At 44.4% G+C, this 22831-nt stretch overlaps 1 protein-coding gene across 4 annotated transcripts in view; it reads right to left on the bottom strand.

Moving 5' to 3' along the window:
• The window catches only part of ANKRD12 (ankyrin repeat domain 12), a 174135-nt gene extending 156596 nt beyond the window's left edge, over positions 1-17539 (bottom strand). For 2 of the 4 annotated variants that reach the window (XM_077492459.1, XM_077492456.1), the window contains exon 1: positions 16686-16850. The gene's annotated coding sequence lies outside the window, so the exon portion shown is untranslated. Of the gene's footprint in view, positions 1-16685; positions 16851-17242 lie in introns of those variants that run through there. The other 2 variants (XM_077492457.1, XM_077492458.1) reach the window with 2 other exon arrangements.
• Positions 17540-22831: the final 5292 nt, after the last annotated feature.

Raw genomic sequence — 22831 nt, forward strand, 5'->3', positions numbered from 1 at the left:
AGGGAATCGGGAAGTGAAGCAAGAGGGCTTCACTGCCCGGTTCCCTACTGCGCATGCGCGAGTCGTGCTGCGCTGGTTCCCCGCTGTGTCTCTGGGAACTGTGTGTTTCCCAGAACACAACGGGGGCGGAGCCATGCGGCGGTGGGCGGAGCCATGCGGCGGTCTGGCCGGAAGTGGGTGCAGTTACCTGGATTATCCAGGTAACTGCACCCCCCTCCCCCCCGAAAGGTGCAGATTGTGGCACCGGAGGGGGGGGGAGGGATAATACTAGCGGAACTTCCCCTTTAGGGTGAAGAACCGCTTTAATATTAACACATGTACACATTCATTGTTCAAAATATTGCCAGATCACGTCACAGAAAAAGTTGACATCTGTTTTTTGGTACCACATCACAATGTAGATTCATACAAAAAAATAAGAAGAGGGGGGGAGGGGGGAAGAGGTGTAAATTAAGCATAAGGCTGGCCATACAAGGGAGATATTTTGGCAACAAAGGTTCACACATTGGCTTGCTTTACACCAGTCTCTTAACCAGGATGCCATGAAACCCTAGGGGGTCCCCCCTTAGGCAATTTCGAACTCTCCAATAAGTTACCATTAACACAAATTCTCTTCAAAGCTTACTGTAAGGGGAGATTCATTCTTCCAATTAAACTGCTGTACACCAAAGGCTTTTTATCCTTGCATTAAGATAAAAAACATTCTGCCTTTACAACCACTTACATTTTTTGAGGGGAGCCTTTTTAATAATACTGAAAATCAATTTTGTTGTACAAGGCAGCCCTGTAAAATAATGTTAAGTATGCCACGTGCCCAATTCTTGTACACCCAAGGTACTCTACGTGTTTTATAAGCTATAGACGCAATTTTTATTATCAAGGGTTACCTGAAATCCAAGTCATTTTTTAAGTTCCTCCTTGTTGAAAAGTTTGAGGAAGGCTGTAAAGCAAGGTTTCTCAACTCCTGTCCTCAAGTACCCCCAACAGGTCATGTTTTCAGGATTTCACTCAGATGAAACGGCTGTGGAAATTACTAATCCTCGATTCACACCTATGCATTTTTTAGTGCTTTTTGCATATTTGCACTACAATCCATTTAACATGGTTTCCTATGGAACACATTCTGTAGTGCAAATCTGCAAAATGCACTAAAAATGCATAGGTGTGAATCAGAGTTTAGTAATTGCCACAGCCGTTTCATCTGAGCGAAATCCTGAAAACATGACCAGTTGGGGGTACTTGAGAATTGGAGTTAAACATTTGCTCTATAGCGTGCCCTGTAACCACTACAATTATTTCCTCCCCACTTTATATTTCCATCTGGTCTTTTCAGAAATAAGATTTTCAAAAGGATTTTTAGAATTTATTTTTTTCATTTGCAAAATTTAAGCTGAAGTGAATGGATTATTTGGATTTCCAGGTCAATTACCAATTATTTTGAAAGTGTCAAGCACCAGGGTGTATTTAATTTAAATCCAGTCTATTTAAATCGCTAGTAAACAGGAGAATTCTTAAAGAGCAACTGTCATCTGTCCCGCAGCTGACTCAGACAGTCTCATTCACTTTAATGGGCGTGCTGGTGATGCGGCAGTGACACCAAGGTGAGGGATGTGGTGGCAGCAGGTGAGTGGATGCCCGCTAACAGGCGGTGCCATGATTGATCTGAAATGACAGATGCTCTTTAAATGTAAAGGATTTCTTACTGGTAGTTAGAAGCTTTAATATTTGCAAACAAAATGACTTCCTATTTAGAGTAATAAGCGGCCAGGTTAGTAAAACAGTGATATTAGAATCAATTCAATCATACAGTTTGTAGTGTACATAGATTTGCAAAACAATGGGATAAAGGAACATTCCTGAACTTTGTTTTTATCTCATGGTTACTGTGAAATTGTGCAAATGCATCAATTCAGTGCATGTTATCCCCGCTTGCAGAGCCTGGATTCATTGAATGAGTTTACCAAAAATGTAAATATTGCAGAATATACAGCCTCATACTACACAACTAAGCTCCATTTCATGCTGAATAAACAAAAATTATTAATGTATCTTAAACATAAATCTTTAGATAGCTTTTTACTCCAAAAGCATTTTATTAAAATAAATGTGATTAAAAAAAATAATAAAATAAAAGTGAGTTCCATTCATCTCAAAACGGTCTAATCTGTCAAAAAATGTAGTAGTGAATGGGTATTTTCAGACAGACATTTTCAAATCAGTCACGCAATACCTAAAACAAAATCCTGTTGCAAGATATTTTCCTACAATATGCTGCAGCCTCCAGCATTGTGGAGGAGGAGGATGAACCTTCATAACACAAATCATGGGACTTGATCAAAAATAAATAAAAATCTTGCAACACGTAAGAAACTTCAGCCGATACATTTTGAAAGAAACCTTGCTAGTGCACAAGTTGGGCAAGCACATTCCTTTTCAGTGAGAGAGTCTTCAACGTGCATCCACAGACCAAAAATGCACTCATTTTTTTTCACAGCAAAAAGCAATGCACTTTTTATTGCATCAAAACAAAACCAATAAAGTAAAATGTCACGTCCATTAGGTCCATTTCACGCTGGGGCATCGGCAGTAAAGCGTCGCTATTTTTAGCGGCGCTTTACTGACGGTTTTGCAGGAGTTTTCGGATGCTACCCGGGCACTTTTAACCCCCGCTAGCGGCCGAAAAAGGGATAAAATGACCTGCAAAGTGCCGATGCAGCAGCGCTGCCCATTCATTTTAATGGGCATACACAGCTCCAAAGATGTTGCTTGCAGGAGTTTTTAACATCCTGCCAGCACATCGTCTCAGTGTGAAAGCCCTCCGGCTTTCACATTGAGATTGCAGGGGAGCCGTTTTGCAGGTGCTTTACAGGTGCTATTTTTTTGCCCAAACGCGCCTGAAAAATGCCTCAGTGTGAAAAGGGGTCTAAACCCATCGATGTTAATATAACGATCACCTGAAAATAACAAAAAACTGCAATATATCTACTCAGTATATTGAAAGTGTTATAAATAAACATTAATACTGTAAACAGAACATACAGTATATAACCAACATAAGTCAAAACACGTTGCTCACTAAGTGTAGATTTAAACTTATCTAAATCTCCCTTACCTCTGAAGCCCTATCCATGCTTGGATTGTGCTCCAGAGGCTGACAGGTAGTGAGGAATTTTTTTTGCAGACAAACATGTCATAAGCACATTTATTGCACGCGACTGTGGGGTATTTGCGGTGCATTGAATTGCGTAGAGTTTTGCGGGCGTACTAATTGCGACAAGATGGTCCAGCTGTGCCACGGGCATGAGGCATCAAGGCTGTGGTATGTAAACACGTTCATCTACTGCCTATTGCAGCCTAAGGGGGTGGGGGGGAGGGGGTTGGTAGGTGGGTGGCAACAACATGGCTCAACTGCACATCTCTTTTTCTGTCCAACATCCGCAAGTCTAAAATGAGGCCCAATATCTGATCAAGACAAACTTAAAGATAAAGAAAATTATTTCTAGTATCCAACTATGTATAAAGGATCCACTTATGCTTCATACATTCTTTACACCCAGTGCATGCTCACTTCAAAATATATATAAAAAATAAAATAAAAAACGTACTCATGCTCCCCTTCCACAACTGCACACATCACACTCACCAGATCTTTATGTCTAGCTTTTCCAAGAAAAACAAGCTCATGGATGTTTAAAAATTGCTTTCCCATTTTCCCCAGAACAATAAAATAAAAAAAAAAAAAAAAAAATACTAAAATTTCCAGGACATTGTGAACACTTTTGCTTCCAATACCTGACCCAAGATGGACACCATCAAGAGAAAGAACCCCATATAGTGTAGCATGTTAAATTTGATTGTTTTTCGGAAAATACAAGAAATATACTCACAAAAGCCAGGCCGCTGGAAGCTGAGGATCTCCTTTTGAAGTTGTTACCATAGCAATGAAACTCAGACGAATCAACAGTATGAGGTGAAAGAAACCTAGCACTGGAGGGCAGTAGTCCAAGTCTTGGATGGAGTCACTGGTGATCTGTCTCAGTGCAGTAAACAGGCATGGGTTGCCTGTCTGATATTGGCAGGGTTTCTCTGCTTTTGTGACGATATTTGTGTATTAAAGCAGAGCCCCAGTCTCTGAAGTGAAAATTAAAAGTCAGCAGCTACAAAAACTGTAGCTGCTGACTAAACAGCCACTCACCTGTCCCGCGATCCAGCGGTGTGCTCACCCCAGTTTTCTCCGTGTCCTCCCTCAACGGCATTTTTACTATGGCTACAGTTGGCGTCTTCACAGCTGGGTGCCTACTGAGCATGTGTCTCAGAAGACTTTGGGAGGGAGAAGAACTTCCTAACACCTAAGGCGGTTAAAGCAGAAGTGGAAGCAAGTATCTGTCAAAAATGGAGTACGCGCTTCCCCCTCTTCCTCCCCGAAAAGCTCCATTTCACAAACAAGAGCTGGGGAGGCGGCCTTAAAGCGGAACTTCCCCTTTTCTGTGGAGCTCCACTTTAACTTACACTATATGGAATTTCAACCACTGCCGCCCTACCCTCATTTAGCACCACAAACGGTGCCCGCTCAAGTCCCCCCCATGCCCCCCCAGTGGCATTCCTACTTGCAGGCAATGCCATCTAAGGATGACTTCAGGCAGCTGATAGAGGACGTGAAATCCACTTGCCGCTCAGAGATCCAGGTACTCCAATCAGACCTCAAATGACTGGCAGAGTGGAAATGGCCAAAAAAAGATTCAGGAAACCAAACTGGCAGTCCACAGGGCCCAACTTCAGGGTGTAGATCACCACTCCTTAGAGACATGCAACAGCATGAGGAAGACCTGGACAACAGAGGATGCAGAAACAACATTCAAGTGAAGGGAGTTCCAGAACTCGAGGGCTCTGAGGATTTACAGTCTACATTGCAGACCCTGTTCAATAACCTGCTAGGCGAACCCCTTGCTAAAACCTATTGAAGTGGACAGAGCCCATTGAGCCCTTACGCCCTAAAAGGATCCACCTCCAAGCCACATCTGTAGGATCAGCTCTTACCTTCTGAAAGAAGAAATTATGAGACAGGCTCACCTAGCACGCAAAGTGACATTTGAAGGTGTCCAAATTCAGCTATACCCAGATCTTTCTTGGATCACTCTACAAAAGCACAGACTTCTTCAACCCCTACTGCGCACTCTGCAAGACGAGAACATTCTGTACCGCTGGGGGTTCCCCTTCAGCCTCACAGCAAAGCGCCAGGGCAAATCTGCCGTGCTGCGATACCTGGAAGACCTAGCTGCCTTTTTGTGATGTCCTGGAGATCCCCGCTACCCAACTACCTGACTGGGATCTTGTGCCATGCCTCCTCCCACAGTCTGGCAGAAGATACCCTCACCTAACCGTCCTTGGGGCATGGACACATCCCGTAAAGCCAAACACAGAAATGGCTGAACTATGTCTACCCTCTTTCCCATGGTACCTGCTCACCAAATGATCTAGCACATGATTGTGGCTGGTTTATTTCATGGGCGATAGAGCTGCCACGACGCGTCAACTTAATCGACTACGTCGACTAAGAATGGCGTAGACGCGTCACGCACGTGTCATCTCGCAGGTAAATGGCGGTAATGGCGGCGGCAGCAGCTGCTGCTCCTGCTCTCGGGAATGGGGGAAAAAAATTCCGGTGCAGCACGAAAATCCAGACCACGACTTTCAAAGGTATGGGAATTCTTTAAACAGAGGCCAGATAAAATGGTTCTTTGTTCCCTCTGCAAGACCGAACTGGCGTACCACGGCAGCACTACTGCGATGCACGAGCACCTCAGAAGAAAACATCCTGGTGCACTACGGCCTCAAACGGACGAGCCATCTTTGTAAGTACTTACTTACTAGTATTTTGTTCATTTTGGGAGTAATTTGTGGTCAATATTTATTAATATATTTTATATGTCAAAAAATGTGCTAAAAACAATAATTCTCGCCAGCCCCTATAGCACACTACTCTGTGCTCCTGGGTGTTTAACTACAATGTTTACTCAATATATCATCTTTTAAACAGCTGCTGATCCGAGGAAATACGGAAGCACACACTTTTAGGTGCACGTTGTAAACGGTCGGTTTTCCTCGGACGGATTCAACTCAGCGGAATAAGGCACGGTATTTGTAAACGCTTACACAGTTTTTTACTTGGTATGCATATATGGATTCTGCTTTTACATAATAAATATTGTTATACAGTATTATGCTATGTCTGGGCATTTTTGTTTCCTATATGTGAAAGCCGTTTTCCAACAAAGGAGATAACTGGTGGTAAAAGGAGAAAACTGCAATGGCATTTTGAAGGCTTATTGGTTTCATACGTTTGGTGAGTGCATTCCCATAGGGCAGTGATGGCGAACCTTGGCACCCCAGATGTTTTGGAACTACATTTCCCATGATGCTCATGCACTCTGCAGTGTAGTTGAGCATCATGGGAAATGTAGTTCAAAAACATCTGGAGTGCCAAGGTTCGCCATCACTGCCATAGGGGGTCGTCCTTGGTACCACAAGTGGTGATCTGTATGGTGGAAGCTGTGTTTTAATCACAAAAGCAAGTTGATAGAACAAAGCACCCTGTCTTCTGAACACTGAACTGAACTTTTACGCATATTCTGAAAAAAATGTGCATGCGCTGCTATACATAAAAAGTGGACTTTTTAGTTTATGTTTCATGTTTTATGTATTTTTTTATATATTTTATATGCTCGTGCTGCTACTGCTAGTAAGATACATCATTATTAGTGCATGCTCAGGGGCCAGGGGTACATATTTGTTGCTGTGCTGCTTTGCTAATTTCTTTTTTTTAGTGGCCATCTCATGTTTTTTTTTTTGTTTTGTTTTTTAATGTTTCACATTCACAAGGCACTTTTTGCACTGCAGCCCTCTTGCTGATCTGGGGATCCCTCAGGGCATGGTTTGACAACTTCCTGCAATGTATGAGCTGAGAGAAGAGATGCCATGCTTTTCTTCCAATACACAGAGCAGCAACAATATAATATTAATTTAATTGCAGACAGACATTTACTACACTACCCGTACCCTCTTTTAAATACGCAGTACAAGTACATTATTAGCAGCATTGAGCATTCATGTTGGTTAAATGTTAATTATTATTGTGTCTTTTCTGGGTTTTTTTTTCCTCAGGAAGAGGCAAAGCTGTGTACAGGAGTTCTTCTTCCATAAAAAGGATGTCACTGTTTGCACACCCCAAATGGCCATTGCATATACCAATAGCATACTCAACATGATTGTAAAAGATATGAGACCAATTTCCATTGTAGACGGTCAAGGATTTCGTGAGATGATCAACACGTTTTACCCGGGATACACACTTCCCTCCAGGTCCCATTTCACTAAGCTGATGGAGAAGAAATATGAGGAGAATTTTGAAAGATTGAAAGCATCACTCAAAGATGTGAAATCAAAAATAGCTCTCATCACAGACGCATGGACCAGCATTGCCACAGAGGCATACTTGGGTGTCACATGCCACTTCATCAATGAAGACTGGAATCTTACATCGTACAATCTGACCACTACGCCACTTGAAGATCGGCACACAGCTGGGTGGAAAAAGCAGCTGAAAAGTTTGAGATATCCATGGCCAATGTAAATGTAGTTGTCCATGATAACGCTGCAAATGTTGTCGCTGCTCTGCGTATTTTGGAAGAAAAGCATGGCATCTCTTCTCTCAGGTGTGCTGGTCATACATTGCAGTTAGTTGTCAACCATGCCCTGAGGGATCCCCAGATTAGCAAGACCCTGAGGGCTGCAAAGTGCCTTGTGGAACATTTAAAAAATATCCTAGCAGGTTCTGCCCAGAAGGGCCTAATCTCTGATATATGCAGGATACTAAAACGCCTATCCCTTAGAAGTGCAGGGCAAACATATGATCATATGGGAGAAGGCACTCGATGAGGAAATCCCTATAGAGCAGTGGTGGGTGATCTGGTCCCAAGCAGCGAAAAGCTCACTCTGCAGACTGTAGAAAGAAAACGCTTATAAAATCCTCTTTTTGGTACCTGACCCCCAGATGTGCTCCACGCCATTTACCCCCACTAGCTCCGACCACTGCTGGCCTTGTAAGGGAGACAAAAAGGCACCCTCCTCCATATCTACTGGAGCTGCCCACTGACTGCCCCTTTTTGGAACTCTGTTCAACAGCTGTCGGCCCGTCTTTTCGAGATACAGGTCTCCACGACACCAAAAATGTTTTTACTAGGGCTCATCACCACTGAAAAATTTCAAATCCCACACACACAAAAAAATAATGTTATATATATATATATATATATATATACATATATATATATACATATACATATATATATATATATATACATATACATACACACACACACACACACACACACACACACACACCCCTACACACCTTTTATGCCACATCCTCACGGCTGCACACTGTCTCGTAGCTCTAAGTTGGAAAAGATGCTCCCCCCACGAGTTAATAGAGTATTTTTGTTAGAAAATTACTTGGAACCCACAAACATTACATAATTAGTTTTTTTAGCAAAGACCCTAGAGAATAAAATGGCAGTCGCTGCAATATTTTGTGTCACGCTGTATTTGCACAGTAGTCTTTCAAAAGCAATTTTTGGGGAAAAAAATAAACTTAAAAAAAAAAACAAAAAAAAAAAAATTAACAGTAAAGTTAACCTTTTTTTTTTGTATAATTTAAAAGATGTTACACCGGGAATTGCGATCTTATTTTAAGCAAAACAAATAAAAATTGTGATTCTCATTTTATCCAGAAAACGTGCAGCTATAGGTTGGCACAGGAATGAATTACAATGCACGCCATAGCACATACCACATATGCTTGCACATGCACAACTGTAAATAAGGCCTAAATAAACCATTTGAACCAGAAGTTGAAAATAAGCCTTGCTTGCCAGGAGAATTTTGTGAAATCTGTTAAGGTCGCTCAAAGATTTTTTTTAAAAAATGTTACTGCAGCAGTGGAGGGATCTACCACAAGCTACAAAAGTATTTACAGAGATGTTCACTGGTTTGTACTGCCTATTTGTTGCCACATATAACTCAGAATATATTCCTTTCAAAGACAGCAACATTTCAGTGTGCACTAGAAAAGAAGGTGGAGCAGTCAACTCCATGCCAGATACAAGATCAGGCACAAGCCAAGTAGGGCATGAATACAGAAGCAAAACAGCAGTAAGCATGAGTCAATGCCATGTCAAACTGCTGCTGGCGAGTTTACTGCTAAGATGTGCCATTTCTTCCTTTCTATGCGGCATTCATGCCTGAGTTGCATTGTCTCTGGATGCTCGCCTGACGTGGTACACACCCCCTTTATTCCCTCTGCTTCTATTACACGAAATCATAGACAGACCTAAAAATGTATTTTAGCTTTATTAACAGACAAATATAGCATAATATTGCACAAGCATCTGCGGCAACATAGGATTCAGACTGTACACATTATAAAACAAAATAACTGATGGCATACTTTAAAGCCTTTAGGGAAGGTTCATTACTTCACACGGAATATAAATTGTAGGAAACGCAGAAGGATAAACTTGCTATTAAATTCTGTATATATTACCTGGGCAGGGTAACTTGTGTACGTGATAAAAGGGAAAGTAAAAGCACAGACACAGAGGCTTAGCTTACAGCAGCCTGGAGCGATAGTAATGCAGGCAGATGGGCAGTGACACATTCAGCAGCCATTCCTGCTGCTCTTTCATGACCAATCCCCAGCAACAAAACACCCCGCACAGCCACAACACCACCTCCACTGGCACAAACAAATCATCCCCTGTACAATAGTGCACAGAATACAAATACAACTTTACCTCTCCAGACACAGATCTGGAGACAGACAAAGGACACCATAACCTGTGCTGTACAAGATGATGCCAGGGGGGACATCTGTCTCCTACCCACAGAGGTAAAGAAGCAGCAGCTCCTGCACTCTAGTGACCTGGCTGCTTCCCCCCCCCCCCCCCCCGAGACAAAAACACAGGAGAAGAAATATACTAGACCACAGAAAGAAGCATTGGTGAAAAATCCAGGAAATACTTGATGCAATTGTACACAACTACAAACTAATCAAGCTGATGTTTTGGAGAAAAAAAAAAAAAAAAAAAGGAAGATCAAAACCAAACACGCGCAAAGAAGCATACAATTCCACAACTACACATAAATAGTCTGTGTAAAAAAAATGTATGTAAATGGATACAAAGAATTGGAACAGATCAAAGAATTTTCACACTGCCACCTTAAAAAGTATTTACTGTGATTGCAGAAAAACAGTCCCACTGGAAAACCCAGAGCTGACCTCTCATTTTGTATAGCCTGCATCAGAATGGCATGCTTTTGTGTCACCTTTTCTCTCTGCCTTTGTTTTGGGAAAGCTGAAAAACATGGCCCCTAAAGCACTCAGGATTAATATAGATAATCTGCAGCTCAAAAAATAGAAATGTGGGACAAACTGGGGCACGAGCACAAATCAGCCCCCATTCACACTTCAGCATAAACACAGCCAGGCGATTTAGAGGCTCTTGCAGTATAGGTGCAGAATTCTGTGTTTTTGTCCTCATGGACTTTTTTTTTTTTCAAATGGGAGCACCATACAAAAAAAAAAAAATGCACACTTTTCCCCAGGCACTTCCATGGGGGATGGAAATGCCTGGATTCTGCCTCAGAGAAGCTTGTACAACGTTGAGCTTCACGACACCACACTCCGGTATGAACAGGTCCCTTTCAGAATACAGGCATCTTTATCTTGAATTTTGTCGCACTTTGTGAAACGTGAAACTAAACGCTGAGGTGTAGAAGGGGGCTGAGATCTGGGCTCTAAATGCCAGGTAAAACTAAAAGGATCAGGGTCCAAGTGACAATCCCCAATTCTAGTTTATGTATTAAAAAGGTAGTATTCAGCCTGCTGGGATAGAAAATAAAAAACACTGATATAGAACCCCAGAGATACTGTCAAATGCGCTGCATGAATACATGGGCCCTGTCACAAGGACAGAGCGCCTGCTGCCCCAATATCATATAATTTATCCCATATGTAATTGTAATGAATTATGATTAGATGTAGATTTCTCTATTATTCATGTATTGGTGAGAATCTATCCCTCTATCTATATGATACTTTTGTTCATACATAAAAAAAAAAAAAAAAAGGTACATTTTTGCTTCAAAGCGCGTTAAGACCACATCAGCTACAGAATCTACATTTATATCCCCTAGTTATGCATTTAAATATAGGCATTCATTGGTACTATTTAATCATGTTCATTGGCGTTTATACTTAAACCAGCCTATTTTAATAGGTTTTAATTTCTACTGTAATAAAGTTCCATTGCTTTTATTAAAAGAATTTAAAAAGATTTCTGTACCTATTTTGTCCAAGCAATACACACGTTTCAAACAGAGCCAACACTAACACGTTTCAGCCTATCAAGGCCTTACCATAGGGCAGAGCTTGACACATTTGCTTTGAATCAAGAAGCCAGCTAAAAAAAAAAAAAAAAAATAAAAAAAAAAAAAAGCTAGGAGCCAGTTTTATTTTGTTTTTTATTTTTTTAAACAAATCTTATGGTTGGAACAAGTTCCCAAATGTGAACTTATCCTTTAACAGCCAGAGCCATTCTTGCATTTATTGAACACAATTAAAAACAATTTTAGGCCTGAAGATTACATAAAAATCCCCAAACATTAGATAATTTTCTGAAAGCAGACACCCTGGAGAATAAAATGGTGGTAGTTACAAGTTGCGTTAATATCGCGTGACATAAAAGAGAAAAAAAATAAAAAATAAAACACACTACGGCAAACCTTAAACATGTTAGCACCCTATATTTTCCATAGGTGATGCTTTAAAAGCACTACGAAGGAGGTCTGGGGCTAGAATTACTTTTCTCATTCCGGCATGCGTGGCGATATGCAACATGTAATCTAATCGCAATGCTATTTCAAGCATAGGCGCCCCGCTGAGTGCGCTTACGTTTGTACATATATATGGGGGGGGGGGGCTGAATTTTATTTATTTTTTACTTATTTATTTTTTCTATTGACAAAGTCCACTATGTGATGATTTTTTATTTAAGGAGACATGCAACAGTGGTCATCAACCTTGTCCTCAGGGCCCACTAACAGGCCAGGCTTGCAAGATAACTGCAATAAATCACAGGTGATATAATTTGCTGCTCAGCGATTGCAGTATTCTAGTCTGCATCTCCCAAGGGTTATACATAAAACCTGGCCTGTTAGTGGGCCCCGAGGACAGGGTTGATGACCACTGGTTTAAGATCCTGCATGTCTCCCCTGTGCTCCACTGACTAATGCTCACACTGCATTACATTCTTTCCCAGCCTTAATGGCCAGGGAAACCGTCAAATGGGACCCAGAAATTACAACACGTCACTTCTGGGTCAACAACTAAAAGGGGCAGAGAGCGGCTTTTCTTGTTCTTCCCTGGCAGCAACCACTAAGCCGGTCCCAGGCCCGCAGATGGGCAAGCAGAGTCCTGATGCCTGGGGTTGGTCGAGCCCTTGAAATGCATTAGTGCTGGCTCTGCTTGGAACATGTGTACTCCTTGGAAAAAATAAAAATACGTTTTATTCATCCTTACCTGGTTGCTGACATTATCTACCATGGAAGGACTCTGTTGTGGGGTGGAGACTGCAAGTCAGGCGCAGGGAGTGGAAACAGATCTTGCCAGCCCAGCTTGCAGTGCCATTATCTTGTATGTATATTTTTTTATCTAGTGATGACATGAAATTCCCTAAAGCTGGCCATACATGCTTCAGGTTTTTTTTTTCCAGCCAGCAGGTTTAACAAAAACCACTGACCCGATTCACTCATCCACACATTTAGGCGAATGGGAAACCCTCCCTGCTGTATTAATGTATTCTGTGACAGCAGGACTCCTCCTCCATCAGAATACACTGATCAATACTGCAACCCATTGACTGCAAGCATTAACCAAATATAACATTTTCCAGTAGGACTGTTCATGGAAGTTGATCGATCGTTTGTTAGATCAAATTCTAACATACAGGATTCAAGTGTACAGCTTTGCACCGATAACGATTTTTATTTTCTGAAATATTTGCAATGTTGACACCTTGCACAGCCTCAAGATTTCAAATGCACACGTTCCTGTAGAAATGTCTGTATATGTAAGTGGGTGCTGCAGTGACCACTGACTGGAACCATATACAGTAGCTCACAAAAGTGAGTACACCCCTCACATTTTTGTAACTATTTTATTATATCTTTTCATGTGACAACACTGAAGAAAGTACACTTTTGCTACAATGTAAAGTAGTGAGTGTACAGCTTGTATAATGGTGTAAATTTGCTGTCCCCTCAAAATAACTCAACACACAGCCATTAATGTCTAAACCACTGGCAACAAAACTGACTACACCCCTAAGTGAAAATGTCCAAATTGAGCACAATTAGCCATTTTCCCTCCCCGATGTCATGCGACTCCTAAGTGTTACAAGGTCTCAGATGTGAATGGGGAGCAGGTGTGTTATTCCTCTCACTCTCATACTGGTTACTGGAAATTTAACATGGCATCTCATGATAAAGAACTCTGAGAAACTGAAAAAAAAAAAAAAGAAATTGTTGCTCTACATAAAGATGGCCTAGGCTGTAAGAAGATTGCCAAGACCCTGAAACTGAGCTGCAGCACTGTGGCCAAGACCATACAGCTGTTTAACAGGACAGGTTCCACTCAGAACAGGCCTTGCCACGTTCGACCAAAGAAGTTGAGTGCACATGCTCAGCGTCATATCCAGAGATGGTCTTTGGGTAATAGAGGTATGAGTTCAACCAGCATTGCTGCAGAGGTTGAAGGGGTGTGGGGTCAGCCCATCAGTGCTCAGACCACACACCACATTAAATTGGTCTGCATGGCTATTGTCACAGAAGGAAGCCTCTTCTAAAGATGATGCACAAAGCCTGCAAACAGTTTGCTGAAGACAAGCAGACTATGGACATGGATTACTGGAACCATGTCCTGTGATCTGATGAGACCAAGAAACGTATTTGGTTCAGATGGTGTCAAGCGTGTGTGGCAGCAACCAGGTGAGGAGTACAAAGACAAGTGTGTCTTCCACCACCATGCACCACCAGGGGGAGGAGTGTCATGGTCTGGGGCTGCACGAGTGCTGCGGACACTGGGGAGCTACAGTTCATTAAGGGAACCATGAATGCCAACATGTACTGTGACATACTTAAGCTGAACGTGATCCCCTCCCTTCGAAGAATGGGCAGCATTCCAACATAATAACGTTGCAAACACACCTCCAAGATGACCACTACCTTGCTATAGAAGCTGAGGGTAAAGGCGATGGGCTGGCCAAGCATGTCTCCAGACCTAAACCCTATTGAGCATTTGTGGGGCATCCTCAAATGGAAGTTGGAGGAGTGCAAGGTCTCTAACATCCACCAGCCCGAGATGTTGTCATGTAGGAGTGGAAGAGGACTCCAGTGTCAACCTGTGAAGCTCTGGTGAACTCAATGCCCAAGAGGGTTAAGGCAGTGCTGGAAAATAATGGTGGCCACACAAATTATCGACAGTTTGGTCTTAATTTGGACAGTGGTTTAGACATTAATGGCTGTGTGTTGAGTTATTTTGAGGGGACAGCAAATTGACACTGCTATACAAGCTGTACACTCACTACTTTACATTGTAGCAAAGTATAATTTCTTCAGTGTTGTCACATGAAAAGCTATAATAATATATTTGTAAAAATGTAAGGGGTGTACTCACTTTTGTGAGATACTGTATATTCAGAGCTAGAATGTCACCAGCACATCATGGATCTCCAGAATGGGTCCAAAACTTTATTCAGCGATCGCATAGTTACAGCAGAAGGAAGGTTTCATTCAGAGCCTCGCAGGACCCCTTCATTAAGCCCGATGGCTTCTGCTGTAACAATGTGATTGCTAAATAAATTTAGACCCATTCTGGGGATCCATGGTGGCGCGGTGAGGAGATGAGGACTGGCACAGTGGCGCGGTGAGATGAATGAATGACTTGTATAGCGCTACCTATGCGAACTGAATTGCCTCAGGGCGCTTTTGTTGCTGGTGTCCATCTGCAGTATAGTGCCATCCTTTACCCCATAGGGTCCTGACGTGCTTGCAAACACATACACATATTCTGGCCAATTTTTAGACAGGGTCTAATTAATCTACCAGTATGTCTGGAGTGTGGGAGGAAACCGGAGTACCCGGAGGCAACCCACGCAGGCACAGGGAGAACACGCAAACTCCAGGCAGATGGTGTCGTGGTTGGGATTTGAACCAGTGACCCTATTGCTGCTGAAAGTGCTAACCACTACACCACTGAGGACTGGCACAGTGTCGCCGTGAGGAGAGAAGGACTGGCACAGTGTCGCCGTGAGGAGATGAGGACTGGCACAGTGTCGCCGTGAGGAGATGAGGACTGGCACAGTGTCGCCGTGAGGAGATGAGGACTGGCACAGTGTCGCCGTGAGGAGATGAGGACTGGCACAGTGTCGCCGTGAGGAGATGAGGACTGGCACAGTGTCGCCGTGAGGAGATGAGGACTGGCACAGTGTCGCCGTGAGGAGATGAGGACTGGCACAGTGTCGCCGTGAGGAGATGAGGACTGGCACAGTGTCGCCGTGAGGAGATGAGGACTGGCACAGTGTCGCCGTGAGGAGATGAGGACTGGCACAGTGTCGCCGTGAGGAGATGAGGACTGGCACAGTGTCGCCGTGAGGAGATGAGGACTGGCACAGTGTCGCCGTGAGGAGATGAGGACTGGCACAGTGTCGCCGTGAGGAGATGAATGAATGAGTGATATATAGCGCTACCTATGCAAACTGAATCGCCTCAGGTCGCTTTTGCCGCCGGTGTCCATCTGCGGTATAGTTCGATCCTTTACCCCATTGGGTCCCAACAGGCTTACAAACACATTTTGGTCAATTTTTAGACAGGGTCTAATTAACCTACCTGCATGTCTTTGTGGGCATGGGAGGAAACCGGAGTACCTGGAGGAAACCCACGCAAGCACAGGGAGAACATGCAAACTCCAGGCAGATGGTGTCTTGGTTGCGATTTGAACCAGTGACAATATTGCTGCTAGGTGAAAGTGCTAACCGCTACACCACTGAGGACTGGGCACAGCGTAGCGGCGAGGAGGAGGAGATGAGGACTGGGCACAGCGTAGCGGCGAGGAGGAGGAGATGAGGACTGGGCACAGCGTAGCGGCGAGGAGGAGGAGATGAGGACTGGGCACAGCGTAGCGGCGAGGAGGAGGAGATGAGGACTGGGCACAGCGTAGCGGCTGGGCACAGTGTAGAGCAGTCAAGGAGGAGATGAGGACTGGGCACAGCGTAGCGGCTAGGCACAGTGTAGAGCAGACAAGGAGGAGATGAGGACTGGGCACAGTGTAGAGCAGACAGGACTGGGAACAGTGTAGGGGTGAGGAGGACAGGCAGGCCGATCAGTGCTCCTCTCTCCTTAGTAGTCAGGCCCTCTACTCACACACTCCCCCCGGGAAGTCAGGCCTCCACCTCCTAGCCACATAGACAACACGGGTGACCCCAGTGACGTGACCCGCACCTTCTGTCACCCCTCCCCCTCCGGTAGGCCTGCGCCCCCCTCCCCATGTGACCCCCCCCCAGACTGCTCACCTGCTAGCACAAGGCTGTGTCGGACTCCCCTCAGACTCGGACGTTGAGCGGTGTCGGGGTGAATAGCCGTAAGGCGCTCAGTAGCCCGGCAGCGTTCACACAGCAGCGCTCACACCCCTCTTCTTCCCTCTGTCTCTCTATTCCACCCTCCCCCCTTCTCTCTACACACTCCCCCCTCCCCAACACACAGCCCTCAGCGACCCGAAACTGATTGGACGCAGCTCCGCGGCCCACGTGACTGCACATCGCCTCGTCCCATTGGCGGGCTGAAGGGGCGGAGCCAATGCTGTCACTCACAGGCACATACAGTCTGCGGCGAGCGCGGGTTGACAATGACAGGCAGCCCGACTTATCGCCCACAGAGGAGCAGCGTAGTGTGAGCGTGCAGGGAGCGGACACGCGACAATAGCACACGTTCACATTCCCCACAATTCATTCTCAGTGCTGTAAGGAAGCGCGCGCTCGCTGTGTGTCTCTGTCCGCAGAGCCCCTCCCCCAACCATACGTCACGGAAAAGGCAGCTTCAACCCGGTGCGAGCTGGCAGTTAGAAACAAACCTGCGGCCTCCGATTGGTTGCTAGGGTAGTGGCGTCACCCGGGAATGGCTGTCCCTGGAAGAAGGTTCTCGAATTGCAGGAGGGTGAAGAAGAGAAAAGGAGGCGATTCCGGCTGGCGGGTTCGGGCGGTGGAGGCGCCGGGCTTCTGCTCAGCGCTCTGGCTGTGTCTGACGTCCTCAGAGTCCAGTGTGCTCGTCTCCATTGCAGGGTCTGCCTTCACTATTGTTGTGATGGCGCAGTGAGTATTGTCTGCTGGGCTGCCAGGGCGCATGCGCCAAGTCTGGGGGTATCACGTGACTTGCCAGTTGCGACAGTGACGCAAGCAGCAGCTGTTTTGACAGCTCTGAGCGGTATGTGTATAGTGAGGGCCCACATTCAATGAGACAATGCGTGCCATGGGGCTGGGGGAGCCTTCTTCTCAGCTAGGTGACTCTGATCAGGGAGATGATCGCTAGGATTGGGGATGCGACTTCCAGCTGGCTTTTTGTTGCTTACGCCGGGTTCACACTGATGTGATGCATCGCAACACATTCCTGTGCAGATCACATGCGATTCTGTGCGGTGTGATTTGAGCCCATCATTTTATATCGCTCAAGTCATGCCGCATCTGCACGAAAAAGGGTACAGACACCTTTTTTTTTGCTTGTCAGAAAGGTATTCATACTCATGCGATTCAATCTCCTTTTGGGTCGTCAAGCAACAGATCGCATGAACCCAGCGCAATTGCTATGTGGTGCAAGAAACGAGCACTACTCTGGCTGTGGATTGTACATTTAGAATGCTGTTTTCTGGCTGAATGAGTCAATTTTATTAAAACACCTTAGTTATGGTGCAATTTGTGTACACAAATGTTTGCATTAGTTGTCCTGTTTTGTAGTGAAAGAGGTAGCTTTAGTCTAGGTTCACATCTGTGCAGGTACAGCGGCCCCTTTATTTAAAAGGGCTGCTTTACTTGCAAGAAACGCAGCCAGGAAAAGTCCCCCGACCCTTTTTCAAAGACTCATCCATGCAGCTCCATGTAGTTCTGGCACTCAAGACATTTTCTGATGCTGTTAAGAATTAATGGCACCCTGCACATCTGCTAAAGGGCAATGCGTTTTGCCTGCAGATCAGGAACTCACCTATGTGAACTTAGCTTTGATTCTACGTGACTGTGTGGCCAAAGTGAGAATGGATGCCTGTTTTCTTTCTCAGCTGTGCCTAAACTGCAAATGCTGATTTTGGGAGGTCATCTAGGATTATTCACACGATGGAGGGGAATTTACTACAACTGGTGCACATGGAATCTGGAGTTTTTGTGCAGAGTAACCAATCAGCATCTATTTTCAGCTTATTCACTCTTACAGTGATACTAAAGTAAAAATAACAAACATGTTATACTTACCTGCTCTGTGCAAGGGTTTTGCACAGAGCAGCCAGATACTCCTCTTTGGCTCTCCTGGCCTCTCCACCTGTAGAATGCCCCCACAGCAAGCAGCTTGTTATGGGTGCCCCCAAGCCGCTGCTGTCCAGTCAGACACAGACATGCGGTTTTGTTTGGTTCCACCCTCTCTCTGCTGATTGGCTGACATTGATTGACAGCAGCAGGAGCCAGTGGCACCGCTGCTGTGTCTCAACTAATCAGGAGGGAGAGTCCTGGACGGGCATTGCTGGATAGAGATGGGGCTCGGTAATATTAGGGGGCTGCTACACACAGTTTTTTTATTTTAAATCTTAATTCATAGAATGCATTAAGATATAAAGCCTTTTCTGCCTTAACCACTATAAGGGCCATAGTGACACATTTTAGGGACCACTGGCATTTATACAGTGATCAGTGCTATAAAAATGCACTGATTACTGTGTAAATGTCACTGGCAGGGAGGGGGTTAACGGTAGGGGCGATCAAGGGGTTAACTGTGTTACCTAGGGAGTGATTATAATTGTGGGGGGATGGGACTGCCTGAGTGAAGGGAGTGACCTGTTGTTCATACTTTGTATGAACAACAGTTCGCTCTCCTCTCCCCTGACAGCACGGTGACAGATCTCTGTTCTGTTTCTGTGTGGAGCGATCGTGGATACCCGGCGGTCATAGCAACCACCGGGCATGCGCATCGGCTCTGTAGTCGCACCGCGGGCATGTGCGCCTCCTAGTGGTCAAAAGACGAGCCGACGTATAGCTATGACCGTTCGCCCAGGCGAGCCAACCTGCCGCGGTATAACTGGTCAGGAATGGGTTAAATGTCACCGAAAGAAAGCTGTCAGTCTCAAAAAATGCTAAAAAGTTTGTTTGGGTACAGCGTTGCATGACCACGCAATTGTCATTCAAAATTAGGTGGCGCTGAAAATTGGCCTGGGCAGGGAGGGGGTGAAAGTACCCAGTAGACAAATGTTAGTACACTGCACCTGAGCTCTACAAACCAAAAATGCTATTTAACCACTTGCAGACCGGACCATTTTGCTGGTCAAAGACCAGACCACTTTTTGCGATTCGGCACTGCGTCGCTTTAACTGACAATTGCGCGGTCGTGCGACGTGGCTCCCAAACAAAATTGACGTCCTTTTTTCCCACAAATAGAGCTTTCTTTTGGTGGTATTTGATCGCCCCTGCGGTTTTTATTTTTTGCGCTATAAACAAAAATAGAGTGACAATTTTGAAAAAAAACGCATTATTTTTTACTTTTTGTTATAATAAATATCCCCCAAAAATATATAAAAAAACATTTTTTTCCCTCAGTTTAGGCCAATACGTATTCTTCTACATATTTTTGGTAAAAAAAATCGCAATAAGCGATTGATTGGTTTGCGCAAAAGTTATAGGGATAGTTTTATAGCATTTTTATTAATAATTTTTTATTATTTTTTTTTTACTAGTAAAGGCGGCGATCAGCGATTTTTATTGTGACTGCGACATTGTGGGGGACCCATCGGACATTTTTGGCACATTTTTAGGACCATTGTCATTTATACAGTAATCACTGCTATATAAATGCAGTGATTCCTGTGTAAATGACACTGGCAGTGAATGGGTTAACCAGTGGGTGGCAGTGTAGGGGTTAAGTGTTCCTAGGGGGTGTGTTACTAACTGTGGGGGGGTTGGGCTTTCATTTAGTGAACACTGATCTCTGCTCCAATCACATGGAGCAGAGATCAACTAGTTGCTAGGCAGAATGGAAAAATGCTGTTTACACGGCATTTCCTCCATTCGGCCGCTCCGTGAGACGATCGCGGGGATGCCCGCGGCGATCGAGTCTGCGGGTCCCGCGACCGGACTCACGGGGGTCCCGACCAGCGCGGGAGCGCGCCGCCAGCGGCGCGCTACCGATGGCAGGGCGGCATTGAATATTGGACGTACCTGTACGCCAATATGCCTGCCCGTGCCATTCTGTCGACGTACATCGTCGTGCGCTGGTCGGGAAGTGGTTAATGAATGTTTAATATTCAAAGTAAATGCCCCCTTCCTTCCAGGTTTCTATGCTTCATGTTACTGAGAAATCACTTTGAAAACGCCCCCTCTTTGAGAAAGCCCCTACTGAAGACTCCTGGGATGTATGACATAATTTGCCTAGGCATGGAAACCAGGAAGTAACTGAAGAAATGTTTAAAGCAAGCAAATATGATATACCTTCATATCCATTTACTAATTCTAGCAGCACAAGGATAAAATAAAAATAGTCAATGTTGATTGAGAGAGTGAAGTTCTGCTTTAAAGAGGAACTAAAGCTACAATTAAAAAGCTGAAAACAGACATCTCTTTATTGCAGAGGAGACATGCTAGACAGAGCACCGTTGCATGCAATCACTCTTCTGTAATAACACACACTTACCTGACTGCTTTCAGTCTTTTATTAAATGTACACAGCTGTGTGTGAGCAGCTCAGCATGCCTTCCCAGCACACTGCAGCTGTGCTGGAATGACTGATGTCTATGGCCATGTGCAGGACTGTGCCATCCCCGCTGGCCAAATACCCAGAACATAGAAGTAGCCTGGGGGAAGAGGACAGTGACTGATGGGGTATGTAACTGTTGCATCACTGAAATTTGAGTATCTTGCAGAGTTTAGTCCTGCTTTAAGCTAGGAGCAGATTGGTTACTATGCACAACTGCTTTAGACTTTTAGTAAATTCCTCCCCATGTGTGATGACTCCTGCTTTTCATCCCCTTATCAACATCAGTCACGATTAGGCTCTCTGAAAAAAATGGGCGCCATTTAAAAGAAATGTATGGGATTTATTTTTTATTTTTTTTGGAATCATACTTACCTTGGTGGATGCAGCATCAGTCCCATGCCAGCTACAAGACTGAGAACCAAGTGAGCAAGCACTGCCGCTAACTCTGTTCTCACAGCTCTGTGAGCAGAGTGCTGGTGGCTGTCAGTTACCACTCTCTTCTCTGCCCCCTCCTCACGCACTGGAGTGCTGAGCTGTGGAGGGGGTGGCCGGCTCAGGCTCTCAGTGGGTTCGCCCAGAGGCTGAGCTGGGGGCCGGTCCAGGCATGTGAGCAGATCCTGACTCCATTGTTGCGATCTTGCCTGAACCTGGATCAGCTCTAGGACATCAGCAGACTTCAGCCCGCTGTCTACTAAAAATGGGTCAAGGGATCGCAGAACGAACTCCTATAATCCATAGGAAGAGTACAGCCAAATGAGCTTTGGCTGTACTTCTCCTTTAAATGGTAGAATCTCCACTGCCAGCTATTGTATTCAATAGATGTGGCACCTATGGCTGCCTAAATACAGCAGCGCTACTACTATTATGCCAATGATATTATTCTCATTTACCTAAATGATGTAAACAAGTCAGCATAATTCTCATGTTATCAACTATTAAGAATACAATTCAAATTTTATTGAACAAACCTCCTAATAAGTTGTTTTTTTTTTTTTTTCAAAATAAAAAACTTACAATGCACTGTTCCAAATTATTACACACAGTAAGTTTCAAAACGCTTTATAAGTTGTAAACTGAAAAATGTAATTTGTTGTGTTTGCAGCATATTTACTGAAATCAAAAGCTATTTCAATCAAACTTTGAACAACATTTTAACAGGTCACGTTACATTTTAACATAGAACCCCTTATTTGATAGCAGCTTCACAAGTCTTGCTTCCATTGAACTTGTGAGTTTTTGGACAGTTCCTGCTTGAATTTGCAAAATGTCAGAATAGCCTCCCAGAGCTACTGTGTGGATGTAAACTGCCTCCCATCCTCATAGATCTTTTGCTCCAAAGGTTCTCAATAGGATTGAGGTCAGGGGAGGATGGAAGCCACACCATGACTTTCTCTGCTTTTATCCCCATAGCAGCCATTGATGCAGAGGTATTCTTTGCAGCATGAGATGGTGCATTGTCATGCATGAAGATGATTTTATTATGGAAAGCATAGTTGTTCCTTCAGTCAGGAACCTCACATACTTTGCAGAGGTCATCTTTACAACTTCTGGGACCCTATAGGGGCCAGCCAGCTCTCTTCCCATGATTCCTGCCCAAAACATGACTCTGCCATCACCTTGCTGACGTCGCAGCCTTATTGGAATAGGGTGGCCATCCACCAACCATCCATTACTCCATCCATCTGGACCATCCAGGGTTGCACGGCACTCATGTATTTTT

This window comes from Lithobates pipiens, unplaced genomic scaffold (genome assembly GCF_037356315.1).
Source record: "Lithobates pipiens isolate NorthernLeopardFrog02 unplaced genomic scaffold, aLitPip1_a1.2 Scaffold_19, whole genome shotgun sequence".
NCBI lineage: Eukaryota > Metazoa > Chordata > Amphibia > Anura > Ranidae > Lithobates > Lithobates pipiens.